Here is a 19,415-nt window from a genome sequence, read left to right as displayed (position 1 = left end):
GTCGCGCTTAGGGCCCAGCTGAAAACCCTTGTCACATCCAGGTTCGCCCTGGTCAGTCCACCCTCACCCCCCTACTAGACCTGTGTGGTTGCTGGCCGACTATGCTTTTAGCTTCTCGTGCAGTGATCCATCTAGGGTATGGTTGACGAGTATTTCCAGTACTTGTAGTCGATGGACGAGGATGGTAGCTCAGCACAAGAAGGCTTGGTCACCGAGGTCATCAACCTCTTCATCGCCAACGCCAACAGGATTCTCAACGACATCGCTGGCATGTTGTCCGCCCCTAAGACCCCCTTCTTTCGATCTGCTTTCATCATCTCATCATGGGTATTGATTTCGTCCGCTCTGCTTTACCAGGAACCAGCCCGTGATAGACTTCAACAAGGTAGACGACCTGGTGCATCAGCTCAAGGGGTGCACCAGTTCAGTGATGTGTTCTGTTCTAATAAAAATTTGCATGCATGTTAAGAATTCGTCAATGCTTGTTCTATAAAATTCTGTTTTTTATTTCTTTCATTATTGTTTTCGATTTTCCCGCTCACGAGGGTGCATATGAGCTCGCGAATAGACTCTAAAGCCTCCATTCCCCACGGGGTATATCTGAATGGTCGTGACTTCTGTTTTGCTTTTCCCTTGACAGTCCTTTTGTTCATAGCTTTTTTAACTGTAATGCACATTGATTTTGAAGTGCACTAAACATTTTTTACATTGTATAATATATTTTTAAATGCAACATAAATTTTCTTGAAAAGTGAATAGCCTGGAAACGTCACATAACTCTTTTTGAATGGTACAACCATTTTTTAAAACTTGAGCAAACTTGCTTACACAGCATGAACATTTTCTAAATGTGGGATGAACACTTTTAAAAAAGTAATTATATTATGTTTTCACAATAAGGAGTGTGGCTTCAGTTTAGCCATCACTCTATCTTCACTAGTGTATTTGGCTTCCATTTAGTGTATAATTCGACATAGCCATCACTCGATTTCACTAGCGACCACCAAATCTTGAGTTGGTTGCATCAACTCTCTTCACGGCCTACACACTTTTATCACTTGCACTTGTCATTGTATAATAAAGACACATGTAAATGTACTTGTCATTAACGCTTAGGAGTGTAGCTGATGCCTAAATGCATAAGAAACAAAACATGACAGAGTGGCACTAAATCTAAGAAAAGGAATTAGTTTCCATTTTGTGTTGGAAATCACCCAACATAGCACCAAGAAATGTTTACTTTCATCCTCCGAATTTTGGTTGTTATATTCATCGCGCAATGTGCATCTTCCACAAGACCGAGACATCATCTTAGCCTGGCCACCTGCAGCAATAAAAAGTGGAATTTCAAGAAATGAAGAGATTTCATATTCGATCTGATGCATCAAGAGAGGGAGAGAGCATAGCAGCACACCAACCAATCGACGGAGGATTACTGGCCAAGATCACACTGAAATCGGAGTGTGGGGAAGTCCAAGACAAAACTATGGCCGAGATCACACTCAAAAATTAAGACTAGGAACTCTAACGTTATTTTAAAATACACCCGTTTGAATAATAGTATTTATAACCTCAGCAGTAATAATGATTAATAAGCTTTCTATCACATTACTTGCCTCTCTTCTTGAGTCAAGGTATTGTTGGACTAAAGTCTTTAGTCTCTTTCCAGCCGACCGGAGTCATCGAAGCACTACGATGCCGAGAAAGAGAGGCCCGACCCTGCCCGAGGTCTTGCCCGAGAAGTTCATTGAAAAAAAACACTCATAGGTTGCCGCCGAAGGACGTCGGCTGCTGTTGTGCCATCACCATGTCATGACGCAGTGTGACATCCACACCAGGATTCTTGCGTGAGCACCATGGCTGCTAGCCATCGCAGTGTGACATCGATACCTAGATTCTTGCATGAGCACCATGGCTGCTAGCCATTGCTCCCCATTGTCGATGGGCACACGCGGCCCACCACCCTCATCGTTGTTCGTGGCGCCGTTGCTCAGCAGCTCGGAACTTCCCTCCAAGGCTCCGAACACCATTGTCAAGATGGTCGCAAAGGCTCCTATGATGGACTCCATATCTTCTGTCGGGGTAACTAGTTGTACATCTATAACTTGGTTATCCGCGCGCATGTTCTCCTGTTTACCACAAGTCCACCACCATGGAGACTGAACTAGCGTATTTATGGTTCCAGTCACATTATGGGAGACCGTGGAGACATTATTGTATTCGACATAGAATCAGGGTCTTTCCGATAGATGTGTGGTCCACCCCATTCGTTCCATGATGGGAAGTTGTTCGACAAGGAGGGTACACTTGTTTTATTAGATGGCTTGACTCCCCAGCCAACTTCTATCAATGTCTGGGTGATATAGGATTACGAGGCTAAAATATGGGCCTTCAAGTACCGGATTCACCTGCCAACGATGGAGGCATCAAAGACAACTTTATTGAACTTTCTCCAAAAAGAAATGGAATGAGTCAGTATTGCATATTTCTTACTCACCACACCCTCCAAGAGAGTCTCGTTCCAATTCTAGGCCATGAGATGCAAAAAGACCAGGGACAGTAAGTTTCTGCCCGCGAGGTCAGACTCATCCTCATGAAAGGTAAAATCAAAAAATTGTCAACAAAATTGTAAAAATCTGACTTTGTTTTTACGAATTGACATTGACGAATTCTGAACATGCGTGCGAATTTTCTTGAAGAAAAAACATGTCAATATGCTTTCGTAGAAAAAACAAAATTGATGCTCCATGTGTTGTTTTTTTAATGAAAATTTGCACGCATGTTGATATTTCGTCAATGTTTGTTCCAAAGCAATTCAGTTTTTTTTCTATTACTATTGTTTTCTATTTTACTGTTCACAAGGGTACATATGAGCTCACGAGTAAACTATATAGCCTTCATTCTCGACAGGACATATCTGAATGGTCATGACTTCTGTTTTGCTTTTCCCTTGACATTCCTTTTGTTCATGGATCTTTTAGCTGTAAGGTACATTGATTTGAAGTGTGCGAAACATATTGTTTTAATCATACAAACAAATGCAACATACATTTTTATTGAAACGAGTGAATAGCTTGGAAATGTTACATATTCTTTATGAATAGTACAAACATTTTCTAAAACTAGAGCAAACTTTTTATACACAGCATGAACATTTGCTAAATGTGGCATGAATACTTTTAAAATAATAAATAAATTATTTTTCACAATAATGTATGTGGCTTCAGTTTAGCCATCACTTTATCTTCACTAGTGTATTTGGCTTCAGTTTAGTGCATAATTATATTTAGGCATCACTTTGTTTTCACTAGCGAACGTCAAGCCTTGAGTTAGTTGCACCACTCTCTCCACGTCCTACACATGATTCATCACTTGCACTTGTCAATGTATAATAAAGACAATGTGAATGTACTTTTCATTAATTCTTAGGAAAGTAGCTAATGCCTAAATGCATAAGAAACAAAACATTGCGGATTGGCACTAAATCTAACAATAGGAATTAGTTACCATCGCATGTTGGAAATCACCCATCATTGGCACCAAGAAATGTTTACTTTCATCCTCTGAATTTTTGTAGTTGTATTCATCCCGCAGTGTGCATCTTCCACACGACGGAGACATCATCTTAGCATGGCCACCTGCAGTAATAAATAGTGGAATTTGAAAAAATGAAGAGTTTTCATATACGACCTGATGGATCAAGAGAGGGACAGAGCAAAGCCGCACACCAACCAATCGACGGAGGATTACTACCAAAGATCACAGTGAAATGGAGGGTGAGGAACTCCAAGATAAAACTATGGCCGAGATCACACTCAAAAATAAGACATGGAACCCTCTCCTCGTTTGAAAATATAACCATCTGAATAATTGTATTTATAAACTCATTAAGAATAATGATTAATGTAAAACTTAAGCTTCCCGTCACCTTAATTATTTGCCTCTCCCGCCTGGCTTCTCGTCGAATACAAAGGAAACAAGAAATATGGCAGAGAAAAAGTTCCAGAACCTAAAGTCTCATGACTGCCACGTGATTATGATGCAACCGTTTTCGGTTGCATTGAGGGGGCTTCTACCGGAAAACGTTCGATTAGCCATTGTGAAGCTATGTGCATTCCTCAATGCAATCTCTTCTTTGGACATATGGGAACTTGACTATGGACATGATTTTAAGGTCCCTTTGTTTCAGTGCAAATGGGTCAATCTGTCAAGAGGCGGGGTACAGGTAGACCCATAGTACGGAATGACAATAGTGGATCTGAACAATCCACTACTAGGAAAAGGGCTATAGATAGGATTGATTCTAATGGCGCACCGTGGAAGCAGTGCGCCACTACTATATACTAATGGCGCACCTGTTTGTGATACGCCATTAGTGTGGAAGACACTAATGGCGCACCGTAAACAGGGTGCGCCACTAGTATGATTTTTTTTCCATTTTCCCATACATACTAATGGCGCATCGGGTCCATAATGCGCCATTACTATCTATAACTACTAATGGCGCACCAAGCAGGCAGTGCGCCATTACTGTAAATTTTGTTTTATTCTTTTTTTTGCAAAACTACTAATGGCGCATCATGGCACAGTGCGCCATTACTAGTTTAAACTAGTAATGGCGCACTCAGAGGAGATGCGCCATTAGTATATATACTTATTATTTTTACTTTTTTGCAAAACTACTAATGGCGCACCGTAGGCTGATGCGCCATTAGTAACCAGGGTTACTAATGGCGCATTTTCCTACGGTGCGCCATTAGTAACCTGGGACCAACAAGATATTTTGGACAGCCCACACCTACCCACTCACTTTCCCCACTTCATTCCATCCACCTCCTTCTCCAAGCTTCGGCCATCTCCTCCTCCTCACCTCATTTCCACCATAGATTCAACAAAATTAAGTGGTGAAATTACCTTTTTTTGATAGGTAAGTAAGGGAAAGCTATCTTCATGATATAGATGTACTTTTTTTTCTCCCTAGCTCGCTCCAACAACGTGCACATGCACTTTTTGTGGCCTAGCTAGATCTATGTATGTTTGTGGTGTTGCATGTGTTTGTGGTGTTGCATATATGTTTGTGTTTGAAGGTACCGGTATTTGAAATATGCGATAGTTGCCAATATTTTGCCGGAATGTTTTGATTCATTTCCGTTTCGGCGAGAATTTTGGCACTATGCATTCTTTTTGGTCCTATTTTTAGGGAAGGTCATGCCAAATTTTTTCTTGGTTCTAACATATCGTTTTGCTCTACCCCGTAGGCGACCATGGTCCGCACGATGACTGAAGGCATCGTGAATAGGTTTTTGAGCTCCGCGAAGGCCGAGATGCTTCAAAAGAACGAGACGGAGATAAGATGTCCATGTCGAAGATGCAAGCTGAAGAGCCTTATTGCGGACCCGGATTCCGGGCAGGTGCGGGACCACCTGCTCTTGCGTGGTTTCATGGATGGCTATCGGTGGCAAGGTGATGAAGATGACTATCAAGTCGTCCATGGCCGGGGCCGGGCAAGAAATGAGGAAGGGCAACAAGACAAGTACCACCGCGGCGAGGGCGGGCGAGAAGACGAAGAATCTCCAGGACATGATCACGACGGTGATGCTGTACACAGTCATCATGTAGAAGATGTCGTACATGATGATGAGGAAGATCAGGACGAAGGGAATGATCATGAAGATGAAGATGCCGGAGCAGACGACGATGGAGGCTGGGTGCAGGACCCTCATATTCAAGAGCTGCTTCTCAAGCGGACGGATAACGCAAGAGCTGCCGCCCGAGAGAAAGCCAAGCTGGATCAACTGGAGATAGACGCGGTTACTCCATTGTATGAAGGATGCAGGCCCGAGGATACCCGCCTGAAAGTAATGCTCATGGCTTTGGAGATGAAGGTAAAACACAAAATGACCGACGCATGCTTCGACGAGAACATGTCATTCTGGTACGAACGTCTTCCCAAGGGGAACAAGTGCCCGACCAGTTTCGACGTCATCTCTCGGAAGTCGATTGGCGTGAGGCAACTCAGAAGGCTACATGAAGTGATCGTGGTGATACTATGCGAGCTTGAGATGTACTTCCCGCCCGCATTCTTCGACGTTATGGTGCATCTGCTGGTCCATATAGTGGAGGATATCATCCAACTCGGGCCGACATTCCTGCACAGCATGATGCCGTTCGAAAGGATGAATGGTGTCATCAAAGGATAAGTTCGCAACATGTCACGTCCAGAGGGAAGCATAGCCAGGGGCTTTCTGACCGAAGAGTGCATCTCCTACTGCATGAATTATCTAGGCATCGAGAACCCCGTTGGTCTGCCCGTCAACAGGCACCTCAGCAGGCTCGCTGGATGGGGTCACCATGAGGGTCGCCGCGAAATGCATGTCGACTTCGAGGGTCGACTCGCCGACTTTGAAAGAGCAAACCTAGTCGCGCTACAACACATAGACGTGGTCGATCCTTGGGTGGTAGAGCACAAAACCTTTATTAAGAAGACGTACAATGACCGAGGCCAACAGAGGACGGACGGAGATATACTCAAAGAGCACAACTCATGTTTCACGCGTTGGTTCAAGCAGAAGCTTCTGTCGTACCCTTTACATGAGGATTCTTCCGCGGAAGAACAACTCATATTCGCCTTGTCACAGGGCGCCGAGCACAACCTGATGACCTATGAGGCATACGATATCAATGGCTACACATTCTACACCGAGGACAAGGACATGAAGAGGCGATGGTTATCAGAACTCCGGGGTAACGATGGAATCCTACACCGGTAACGACAAGGACAGATACTATGGAAGGATCGAGGAGATCTGGGAGCTGAGCTACGCTGGAGAGAAGGTCCCGATGTTCCGTGTCAGATGGGCCAAAAACGTCATAAAAGAAGACCGGTATTTCACCACCATGGTTATACCCGAATCCAAATCCAAGACCGCAGGCGCAAACGTCACCGCGAAAAATGAGCCATGGGTACTGGCTTCCCAAGTGGACCAATGCTTCTTCATTACCGACCCGCCAAAGCCCAGTCGTGTTGTCATGAGGAGAGGCAAAAGGAAGATCATCGGAATGGATGGAGTAGCCAATGAGCAAGACTTCGACAAGTACGGCGACCCGAAGATCGAACATGACGACGACGATGAAGTAGCAGCACACACCACAAGAAGAAGCAGGACCACCCTACCTAAAGGACGTCCGTTCCACAGAAGAACTCCGTTTGCGAAAAAGAAGGGCAAGAAGATTGTGAACAGATAGCTAGCTAAGACCGATTGTATTTAAATCGTAGTCTTCATTTCTCGATTGTATTTCATGGGCACCTTTTGATATCATGAATATTTTTAAATTTCATGGGCACTTTTTGAATTCATGAGGACACTTGATCTCGATTCCCCCTCGATCCATCTCGATCTCGATCCCCCTCCATATCGATCGCACCCGCACCCTCCCCCGCTAGCTCCACCCATCGCAACCCTCCCCCGCTCCACCGCCGGAGCACCCGGCCCCCCGCACCCGCACTTTTTGAACATATTTTTTAATTTTTTTTACTATTTTTATAAAAAATATTACTGTTATAATTTAAACAAGTTTGAACATATTTAAACACAAATAAATATAAAAAACAGCATTTAAAATGCATAAAAAATATTACTGTTATGATTTAAACAAGTTTGAACATATTTAAACACAAATAAATATAAAAAACACCATTTAAAATGCATAAAAATATATTGGGGATCCTGGGAATCTAACCCAAGACCTCCTGGTGTGTGTGCTGCGTGCTGACCAGTCGGGCTAGTGCGTGGGTTCTATTGTAGATAGGGTTGGGCTGTAGATATGGCTACTAGGCTAGGTTAAAACAAAATTCTAATGGCGCACCGAGGGATGGTGCGCCATTAGAACAGTCGTACTTATGGCGCACCTGCGTGTGGTGCGCCATTAGAAAGTTTCCCTCCACCTATTCTCCTCTGGCCTCTCTCCCTCCCTCGCCAGATCCCCCCCCACTCGACCTAACTTTGCCCCCGCGCCGTCGCCCCCCGACGCCCAGCCGTTGCCGGAGCTTCAACGCCGGCGTCTTCCTCAGTCCGGGCACGGGGTGCAGGACGACGACCGCGGCCGCCGGCCTTCCCACGGCCAACTGAGGCATCCCTTCGACGACGCCGCCGCCGCCGACCCCGACCCCAACCCCAACCCTGACCCCTCCGGCGACCGGCCGCGCCTGCCCAGGTACCTCTCCTCCTTCCTCCTTCCTCCCTCTCCATCCTTCCTCCCTCCCCAACCTATGCATGGTGATTCCTCCCTTCTCCTCCACCCCCTCACCTGCAAACCCTAGGGCCATGGCGGCAGGCTTCTTGCTCCCTTGTAAGAACATCTTCTCTGTTGGCCTACATGTATTTCAGAGAACAAATTCGTAGTTCATTTCATTCTGTTGGCCTGCATTAGGTAAGCATCAAGTGGATTTATCTATTTTAGATAGTTTCAGTTAACTGTTTTGCGTTTCCTGAAGAGGTTCACCTATAGTTTCAAAAATTCAGTCACTGGATATATGCAATAATTTACAAAGAGCAGGGGATGTAGAGCAAAAATTCAGCAAATGATGTATAGTTTCAAAAATTTAGTGAAACTGAACCTACCCTATTGCTTCATGTAGCAAAGGCGGCAATGCAAGCAAGATCATGCTTGGCTTAGCCAAATTCATGTTACTGAATTTTTTTCAACATGATAAAATTGTCATGCTACTAAATGTTATAGAAATGCAAGGGAACACAGAAATACTAGGGCACACAACATTTAGAGTACTCTGAAATTCAGTTCTGAAATTTTTTGTTAGATAGTGGCTACACTAATCTAGAGTAGTATCCCAATCTGATGGAGTACTTGATTTGGGGGACTGAACTTATGCTTATGTATGCCATCAGAAGCAGTTCGAAATCATTATTCTCTCTTTTCCTTGCAGGTTTGGGCAACTTCAGTCGGTTGATCTTGAATCCATTGAGCCTTCACTTAGAGCTGGTACTCATCCATGTAACTCTTCACATTTCCATGTAGGATGGTTGCCTATCACTTACTAGTGTGCTAGTGCCCCTTAGTCCAAAGACTAATAGCTATGACAAAGTATAATTCCTTGTAGTGTTTAAGTATAACAAAATTCAGAGAAATGCATGCAAAAGCTAGATCAGTACCAGCTAGCTAGCTAGCTAGCTAGTAGTACTACTGCTACTATTCTTTCCTTTCTTTTGGTAGTACTACTGCTAGTAGTAGTACTACTGCTACTGTTCTTATGTGTGCTGTCCACAGATTGGTGTACAGTCCTCCTTCGAACCCAACTTTTTCACCAGGTGGAACCAATGTGATTAACTTTAGGATCATTCTGTATGCATTTTCGCTGTTAAGAAGGCGCGCCCACAAAGCCATCTTCCACATGCTTGACCATCCAGGTCCATCTTCCCCTAGTAAGAAACAATGATGTATTAACTTTCGATTTGAGGAGAAATGTCCCTTTACTAGTAGGTGAGATAAACCAGTACTAGGAAAATATTTCTTGGTGCACCCATTCTTGGCAAAACACATACAGCTACAAGTTTGTGTCTTATGTTTTCACTTGATAAGCGATGCTCCTAAGGCACATCCCGATAGTAAACCATTAATTCCAGCAATGAAGTTCAACAATGTGTATTCTTATTAGACTAGCACAATGCCCGTTTGCTGCCACGGATTAAAAATTACACTGCAAGATTAAGATGATTATACTGCTATCTGTGCCAGACCACACCATCCATATCTGCTCTTATACACCCCCTTTGTGCTAGATCGAAGTCCAACAGTGGGTGTGGCGACTGTCAACAGTCATGATGATGGACAGATTGCCACAACCATTTGATTTTCTTTTGCATTCATCCTATTGTCAAAACATGCACAATTATTTGACTAATTCCATAGTATTGCTCGATACGGTTGATTCAAAAAGCAGGACAGACAAAAAGGACATATCAAATGTGGACATGTACTGTAAGGAAAGCATAAGCTATTTCATACCGAACAAGTAAAATCATAAGACTAATCTGCTGTATCCATTACTATATTTGGTCCATAGATGTTTATGACTCTGAGCCATGATCTGTAAAAATACATTTGTCATTCTTTCTGTGTTTGTACAGACTTTCTAAACTATTGATGATAAGACATATTATATCTGGAATGGAAGCTCACATAAGTTGAGCTGATTTTTGTCCATATGAAAGCAGAGGACCATATGGTCTGTGGCTGGGTTTTGTCTCCGACCATCGTGTCGTGATGAATTTGCAGGTACCCCGAGAGGCCCTTGAGTTTGACGGAATGTCGATTAACTTCCGTTCTGGCAAATTCGGGTACTCCATATGTCCTATTTTCAGCAAAGGTCATGCTGAAATTTTCCGTGAATTTTAGCATGACTTTGCTAAAAATAGGACATATGGGGTACTTGCGACTAATGCATGGGCCGGGCTATCTTAGTACTTAGTTAAGTAGGATCAACTGCCCTGCCATTCTTGCTGCATTAAATCATAGGTGGCAATAGAGCCAAGTGATTAGGCCCAACTTAGAATTATCCTTAGCATCGATAGACCCTAGATGATAAACCCAACATAGGTGGCAATAGAGCCAAGATTAGGCCCAACCTAGGGTGCCTCGGCATCGATAAACCCTAAATGATGAAAACTTAACTTGGTTGCCCCGGATGCCTCGGTGTCGATGAGAACCTAAATGATGAAAGCTTAGGCTTTTAGGGTGCCTCGGTGTCGACAAACCCTAAATCATGAGACCATGATCTTGTTCCTTGACAATAACCATCTTTTTGACCAAACTTTTTTCCTATTTAGAGAGAAACATGGCCGACAACGATGAGGCCGGTGGTTCGGGCGGCAAGCAATTCTGGGAGCTGTCCCAAGAGATGGAGGAACAGCCTCACCATGAATCGTGCTATTAATGTCTTGCTTTTCTCTTCCGATCCTTTTGTTGCATACTTACACATTGCTTATGTATTGTCTGTTGTTTGGCTTGTGCATAGAGATGTCGTCGTATGTCGTGTACAAGGGTAAGGTTCCCGGAGTCTACGATGACTGGGAGGAGTGTCGGAGACAGGTTCACCGTTTCAGCGGTAACAGTTACAAAGGGTACACCACTAGGGCGGAGGCCGAATCTAGATACGCCCGCTATCTAGCGGGAGAGAGGAGGGAGCGTTGGAGGAACCGAATGAAGACCAGTTTGATCGCGATGATGCTCATCGTGATGACCACAGCTCTCTTCTATGTGATGGTAGTTTAGATGATCGATATCGACTTGTAATGTGAAGGCAAACTCGATACTCGCGGTCTTGAGACTTGTAATGTTTTATCTTTGTCCGGTCTTTTGAATCCGGAGACTAATATGATGAATTGTATTCGGAGACTAATCTTCTATTGTATTTGATGAATCTGATGTTGCTGTGTGCTGCTGTCTATATTCTATGCAATAATATATTTTGTAACATGTGCAAAAATCAGAAAAGCAAAAAAAATAAAACCTAATATTCATACTAATGGCGCACCACACAAGACACTAATGGCGCACTGTGATCATCACACCAATGGCGCATTAGCTGCTGGTGCGCCATTAGAATGCCAAAGCACATTTGTACATATGGCCCCTGGGAGGCATTCTAATGGCGCACTGCAGGCTATACTAATGGCGCACTACGCGGTGCGCCATTAGAACACCAGATACTAATGGCGCACCAATAGTGCGCCATTAGAATTTAATTCTAATGGCGTGATGCCAGTGGCGCACCGGTAGTGCGCCATTAGAAGGCAAATTCGGTGCGCCACTAGAATTAATGAATACTTTTGAAATATTAAATAAATTATTTTTCACAATAATGTATGTGGCTTCAGTTTAGCCATCACTTTATCTTCACTAGTGTATTTGGCTTCAGTTTAGTGCATAATTATATTTAGCCATCACTCTGTTTTCACTTGCGAACGTCAAGCCTTGAGTTAGTTGCACCACTCTCTCCACGTCCTACACATGATTCATCACTTGCACTTGTCAATGTATAATAAAGACAATGTGAATGTACTTTTCATTAATGCTTAGGAAAGTAGCTAATGCCTAAATGCATAAGAAACAAAACATGACGGATTGGCACTAAATCTAACAATAGGAATTAGTTACCATCGCATGTTGGAAATCACCCATCATTGGCACCAAGAAATGTTTACTTTCATCCTCTGAATTTTTGTAGTTGTATTCATCCCGCAGTGTGCATCTTCCACAAGACGGAGACATCATCTTAGCATGGCCACCTGCAGTAATAAATAGTGGAATTTGAAAAAATGAAGAGTTTTCATATACGACCTGATGGATCAAGAGAGGGACAGAGCAAAGCCGCACACCAACCAATCGACGGAGGATTACTACCAAAGATCACAGTGAAATGGAGGGTGAGGAACTCCAAGATAAAACTATGGCCCAGATCATACTCAAAAATAAGACATGGAACCCTCTCCTCCTTTGAAAATATAACCGTCTGAATAATTGTATTTATAAACTCATTAAGAATAATGATTAATGTAAAACTTAAGCTTCCTGTCACCTTAATTATTTGCCTCTCCCGCCTGGCTTCTCGTCGAATACAAAGGAAATAATAAATATGGTAGAGAAAAAGTTCCAGAACCTAAAGTCTCATGACTGCCACGTGATTATGACGCAACTGCTTTCGGTTGCATTGAGGGGGCTTCTACCGGAAAAAGTTCGATTAGCCATTGTGAAGCTATGTGCATTCCTCAATGCAATCTCTTCTTTGGACATATGGGAACTTGACTATGGACATGATTTTATGGCACCTTTGTTTCAGTGCAAATGGGTCAATCTGTCAAGAGGCGGGATACAGGTAGACCCATAGTACGGAATGACAATAGTGGATCTGAACAATCTTGGGTACACAGACTAACCATTCGTCCTAATCAATGATGTGGCGTAGGTTTTCTATGTGAAGGACATGTCTACCAAACCGAGAAAAAGAAATGATAAGGAAGCGAATAAAGCATACGATGAGCCAAAGCGCCACATAGTTTTTTCAGGAAAAAGAGAAATCGTGGAAGTGGAGGGCAAGAGACAGACATGTCTGAAGATTATGAAAAGTTTTATGAAATTCCTCCCTTCAAAGTCAAGGCTGACCCAAGCACCCTGTTAAGCGATGAAGATTATCCATGGTTACAGCGCAATAAGCAAAGGACACAAGCGAAGAAAAAGTGAAGACTTTCTCTCCACAACTATTATGATGATGCCTTTGATCTAAAATATCACTGCAGTTACATGTGAAGAAATGAAATGCCTTTTGTAACAGATGAGTTTTCATATGAAACCCTGATACTTCGAAAGAGATTGTCCGTTTTGTACACAAAGTGCATCCAGTTTTTGCCATAACCCTCTCGACTTTTTATAACATGCTATGTGGGTGAAATGATGATATCATGGCAACTTTCAACCTTTTCAGATTTCATTTGTAGTGCTTTTCAATTTCAGGGTCATTCAGCTTACACTACTAGGGTTAGCACTTGAAATATGTGTAGTTGTAGGAGTAGCGCTGTTATGGGCAGCGCTACAGGTAAGTATTGTTAGCAATAGCGCTTCCAGGACCAGCGCTACTGATAACTATCTGCAGAGCTTGTTCACATGAAGCGTTGCTGCTAAGCCAGCGCTACTGCTAGGTGCTTTCCAGCGCTACTGCTAATGTTCCTCCTTTCATAGATTTGCACCCCCTCTACATATTTGTGATGTATTTATACAGGATCTATATGATAGTTTCATCAGATCATACTAAACGTACACTATTCTCATCATATCATAGACATACAGTAGTCTCGTCATACCATCATCATCATCATCATTCAACACAAATACCATCACATCTCGAAAATAGCGATACACAAGTGCAGTCATGTCATGTCTCGAAAAAGTGCAACTGCATGGTCATGGCACAGACACAAGTTTCATCATCTCTATCTAAACCATGACGTACAAGAGAAGAGCGATCAGCATGAGCAAGAGCGCGACTATGTAGTACCGGCGGTCTCGCCCCTGCTCATTATGGAGTGTCCACCTCAAGTAACTACTTTCCGCTTCGGCTCTGCTGTCGAACCCTCTGTGGCTAGCACGCGGATACCTGTGCACCTGGGCCTGAGCAGCTGGCCAGTGGTCGTAGACTCCTGGAACCCTCCCAACATACACAGCGTAGTAGTCCTTCGCCATCTCTGATCTATGTACCTGCATCGTGAGTTGATGAATTGAACGATAATATGCAACATAATGTACTTAAGAAAACAAGGAGGCATAATTAGCAAAATACAAGCAACCAATAGTAAACATAAATGACGAAGTTCCTCATACCCAAACTAATTAACTAGAGCGATCTACGTTGGTTCAGGACCACGGTTTAGTTACATCACATAGTTTCGCCGTGCATGAATTCAAAGTTTTGCCATAAAGACAGTAGTGACACATTGTCATCAAAAATCAGTCCTCCATGTCTGCGGTCCAATCTTCATAGTCAGGGAGGAAGCACCCGAGCTTCTTGAAAAGCTTCAGGCCCAGACGCTGAGCGAGTAGCAGTGCTCCCACATCTTCCCGCGTGATTTGCCCATCATAGAACATCCTTGTTGGTACGAGGACCTGCTTCATGATCACTTGGGCAAGTTCACATTGTACGTGATAAAACTCAGCTCTAATTCGATGATTCGATGTCTTTCCTATGCTTGTGGCCCAGCTGACAATCTCGGAATCATTGGTAGTAGCTGACATGCGAAGGCGTTGATTATCCCTTCTATACTCGAGCAGGTGATGCATGAGGTAGAATCCATCAGCCATACTGGTGTGCAGTTGCTGGATGCAGCAGAAGTTGGTCTTATGACCGAAAGCCAGCCCGCGACCCCTGTACTTTTTCACCTTGATATATCCACCAGACAGGCTAAAGGTTAACAGGGCACTATCGAGAACACTCTTTATGTGCTTGTAATCCTTTTTCCTGAGGTTCTTCGATGAGCCCAAGTACATAGCATGGGAGTATTCCGGGTACAGAACGATGAGGACGCCCCCTGCTGCGCAAATTAAGTACACCTAAAATTAGCCTCCATGCTTGCAAAGGAATGATTAACACATACGAAAGGATATGTGCGGATGACTTACGTGGGATGATAAGGCACGAGAATCGCTTCCTTGTCCTTATTAGCGGTCATGAAGTCACCGAGGTACTTGATCGCATAGTCACGGTGCGCTTTGCAAACTGCCAAGAAGCTCTCGTGCGTATAGAACGGGTCCACGATGTAGATATATTGTATGTTCTCGATCCTGATGAAGTAGTTGAGATACAACACATAAATGCGGATGAACTGGAAATCCATCTTGGTCATGTGGAACATGTCGTAGATGTAGTCAAATCGCAGGATGAACTTATTCGCGGGCCATCTCTCGACATACAACTTCCCACCCGTCACCTGAGCCGCGTAATAGACTGAATGCTATTTGTGCCATTGTTCATCTGCAGCTTGAACATAATTAGGACTGGGCAAGAAAAAATTGGAAGGCTTGGAGGTGGAGCAATAATACATCATTTCCTTCTCATGTGGTAGGGCACCTCGCATGTTTTTCGATAACATGACATACATGGATCTTTTAGCTGTAAGGTACATTGATTTGAAGTGTGCGAAACATATTGTTTTAATCATACAAACAAATGCAACATACATTTTTATTGAAACGAGTGAATAGCTTGGAAATATCACATATTTCTAAAACTAGAGCAAACTTTTTATACACAGCATGAACATTTGCTAAATGTGGCATGAATACTTTTAAAATATTAAATAAATTATTTTTCACAATAATGTATGTGGCTTCAGTTTAGCCATCACTTTATCTTCACTAGTGTATTTGGCTTCAGTTTATTGCATAATTATATTTAGCCATCACTCTGTTTTCACTTGCGAACGTCAAGCCTTGAGTTAGTTGCACCACTCTCTCCACGTCCTACACATGATTCATCACTTGCACTTGTCAATGTATAATAAAGACAATGTGAATGTACTTTTCATTAATGCTTAGGAAAGTAGCTAATGCCTAAATGCATAAGAAACAAAACATGACGGATTGGCACTAAATCTAACAATAGGAATTAGTTACCATCGCATGTTGGAAATCACCCATCATTGGCACCAAGAAATGTTTACTTTCATCCTCTGAATTTTTGTAGTTGTATTCATCCCGCAGTGTACATTTTCCACAAGACGGAGACATCATCTTAGCATGGCCACCTGCAGTAATAAATAGTGGAATTTGAAAAAATGAAGAGTTTTCATATACGACCTGATGGATCAAGAGAGGGACAGAGCAAAGCCGCACACCAACCAATCGACGGAGGATTACTACCAAAGATCACAGTGAAATGGAGGGTGAGGAACTCCAAGATAAAACTATGGCCCAGATCATACTCAAAAATAAGACATGGAACCCTCTCCTCCTTTGAAAATATAACCGTCTGAATAATTGTATTTATAAACTCATTAAGAATAATGATTAATGTAAAACTTAAGCTTCCTGTCACCTTAATTATTTGCCTCTCCCGCCTGGCTTCTCGTCGAATACAAAGGAAATAATAAATATGGTAGAGAAAAAGTTCCAGAACCTAAAGTCTCATGACTGCCACGTGATTATGACGCAACTGCTTTCGGTTGCATTGAGGGGGCTTCTACCGGAAAAAGTTCGATTAGCCATTGTGAAGCTATGTGCATTCCTCAATGCAATCTCTTCTTTGGACATATGGGAACTTGACTATGGACATGATTTTAAGGTCCCTATGTTTCAGTGCAAATGGGTCAATCTGTCAAGAGGCGGGGTACAGGTAGACCCATAGTACGGAATGACAATAGTGGATCTGAACAATCTTGGGTGTTGGAAATATGCCCTAGAGGCAATAATAAAAGAGTTATTATTATATTTCCTTGTTCATGATAATTGTCTTTTATTCATGCTATAACTGTATTATCCGGAAATCGTAATACACGTGTGAATACATAGACCATAACATGTCCCTAGTGAGCCTCTAGTTGACTAGCTCGTTGGTCGACAGATAGTCATGGTTTCTGACTATGGACATTAGATGTCATTGACAACGGGATCACATCATTAGGAGAATGATATGATGGACGAGACTCAATCCTAAGCATAGCACAAGATCGTGTAGTTCGTTTTGCTAGAGCTTTTCCAATGTCAAGTATCTCTTCCTTATACCATGAGATCGTGTAACTCCCGGATACCATAAGAGTGCTTTGGGTGTACCAAACATCACAACGTAACTGGGTGACTATAAAGGTGCACTAGAGGTATCTCCAAAAGTGTCTGTTGGGTTGACACGGATCGAGACTGGGATTTGTCACTCCGTATGACGGAGAGGTATATCTGGGCCCACTCGGTAATGCATCATCACAATGAGCTCAAAGTGATCAAGTGTTTTGTCACGGGATCATGCATTACGGTATGAGTAAAGTGACTTTCCGGTAACGAGACTGAACGAGGTATTGGGATACCGACGATCGAGTCTCGGGCATGTAACGTACCGAATGACAAAGGGAATTGTATACGGGGTTGTTCTAATCCTCGACATCGTGGTTCATCCGATGAGATCATCGAGGAGAATGTGGGAGACAACATGGGTATCTAGATCCCGCTATTGGTTATTGCCCGAGAGCCGTCTCGGTCATGACTACGTGTCTCCCGAACCCGTAGGGTCTACACACTTAAGGTTCGGTGACGCTAGGGTTGTATGAATATGAGTATGCAGTATACCGAATGTTGTTCGGAGTCCCGGATGAGATCTCGGACGTCACGAGGAGTTTCGGAATGGTCCGGAGGTAAAGAATTATATATAGGAAGTGGTATTCCGGCCATCGGGAAAGTTTCGGGGTCACCCGGCATTGTACCGGGACCACCGGAAGGGTCCCGGGGGTCCACCGGGTGGGGCCACCCATCCCGGAGGGCCCCATGGGCTGAAGTGGGAGGGGAGCCAGCCCATAGTGGGCTGGTGCGCCCCCCTAGGCCCACCCCCTGCGCCTAGGGTTGAAACCCTAGGGTGGGGGGGGGGGCGCACCACATGCCTTGGGGGGCACTCCTCCCCCCTTGGCCGCCGCCCCCTTGGGAGATTGAATCTCCCAGGGCCGGCGCCCCCCCTGGGGGCCTATATAAAGGGAGGGGGGAGAGGGACAGTGGCACCCTGAAGTCCTGGCGCCCCCTCCCCCTGCTACACCTCTTCCTCCTCCGTCACGTGGTTGGCGAAGCCCTGCCGGAGTGCTGCTGTTCCACCACCACCACGCCGTTGTGCTGCTGCTGGAGCCATCATCATCAACCTCTCCTTCCCCCTTGCTGGATCAAGAAGGAGGAGACGTCACACACACCGTACGTGTGTTGAACGCGGAGGTGCCGTCCGTTCGGCGCTAGGATCTCCGGTGATCTGAATCACGGCGAGTACGACTCCATCATCACCACTCCCTCTAACGCTTCCGTACGCGATCTACAAGTGGTATGTAGATGCAAACTCACTCCCTTGACTCGTTGCTTAGATGAACTCATAGATGGATCTTGGTGAAACCGTAGGAAAATTTTTAATTTTCTGCAACGTTACCCAACAGTGGCATCATGAGCTAGGTTTATGCGTAGTTCTCTATTGCACGAGTAGAACACAATTTTGTTGTGGGCATAGATCTTGTCAACTTGCTTGCCGCTACTAGTCTTATCTTGCTTCAGCGGTATTGTGGGATGAAGCGGCCTGGACCAACCTTACACATACGTTACGTGAGACCGGTTCCACCGACTAACATGCACTAGTTGCATAAGGTGGCTGGCGGGTGTCTGTCTCTCCCACTTTAGTTGGAGCAGATTCGATGAAAAGGGTCCTTATGAAGGGTAAATAGAAGTTGACAAAATCACGTTGTGGTTATTCGTAGGTAAGAAAACGTTCTTGCTAGAACCCAATTGCAGCCACGTAAAAGATGCAACAACAATTAGAGGACATCTAACTTGTTTTTGCAGCAATTGTCATGTGATGTGATATGGCCAGAGGTTGTGATGAATGATGAATGATATATTGTGATGTATGAGATCATGTTCTTGTAATAGGAATCACGACTTGCATGTCGATGAGTATGACAACCGGCAGGAGCCATAGGAGTTGTCTTTATTTTTGTATGACCTGCGTGTCATTGAAGAACGCCATGTAAACTACTTCACTTTATTGCTAAACGCGTTGGTCATAGAAGTAGAAGTAGTCGTTGGCGTGACAACTTCCTGAATACACGATGATGGAGATCATGATGATGGAGATCATGGTGTCATGCCGGTGACAAGATGATCATGGAGCCCCGAAG

The sequence above is a fragment of the Triticum dicoccoides genome, chromosome 7B (assembly GCF_002162155.2).
Source record: "Triticum dicoccoides isolate Atlit2015 ecotype Zavitan chromosome 7B, WEW_v2.0, whole genome shotgun sequence".
Lineage (NCBI taxonomy): Eukaryota > Viridiplantae > Streptophyta > Magnoliopsida > Poales > Poaceae > Triticum > Triticum dicoccoides.
The sequence above is the reverse complement of the archived record's forward strand: the minus strand, read 5'-3'. Positions refer to the sequence as shown.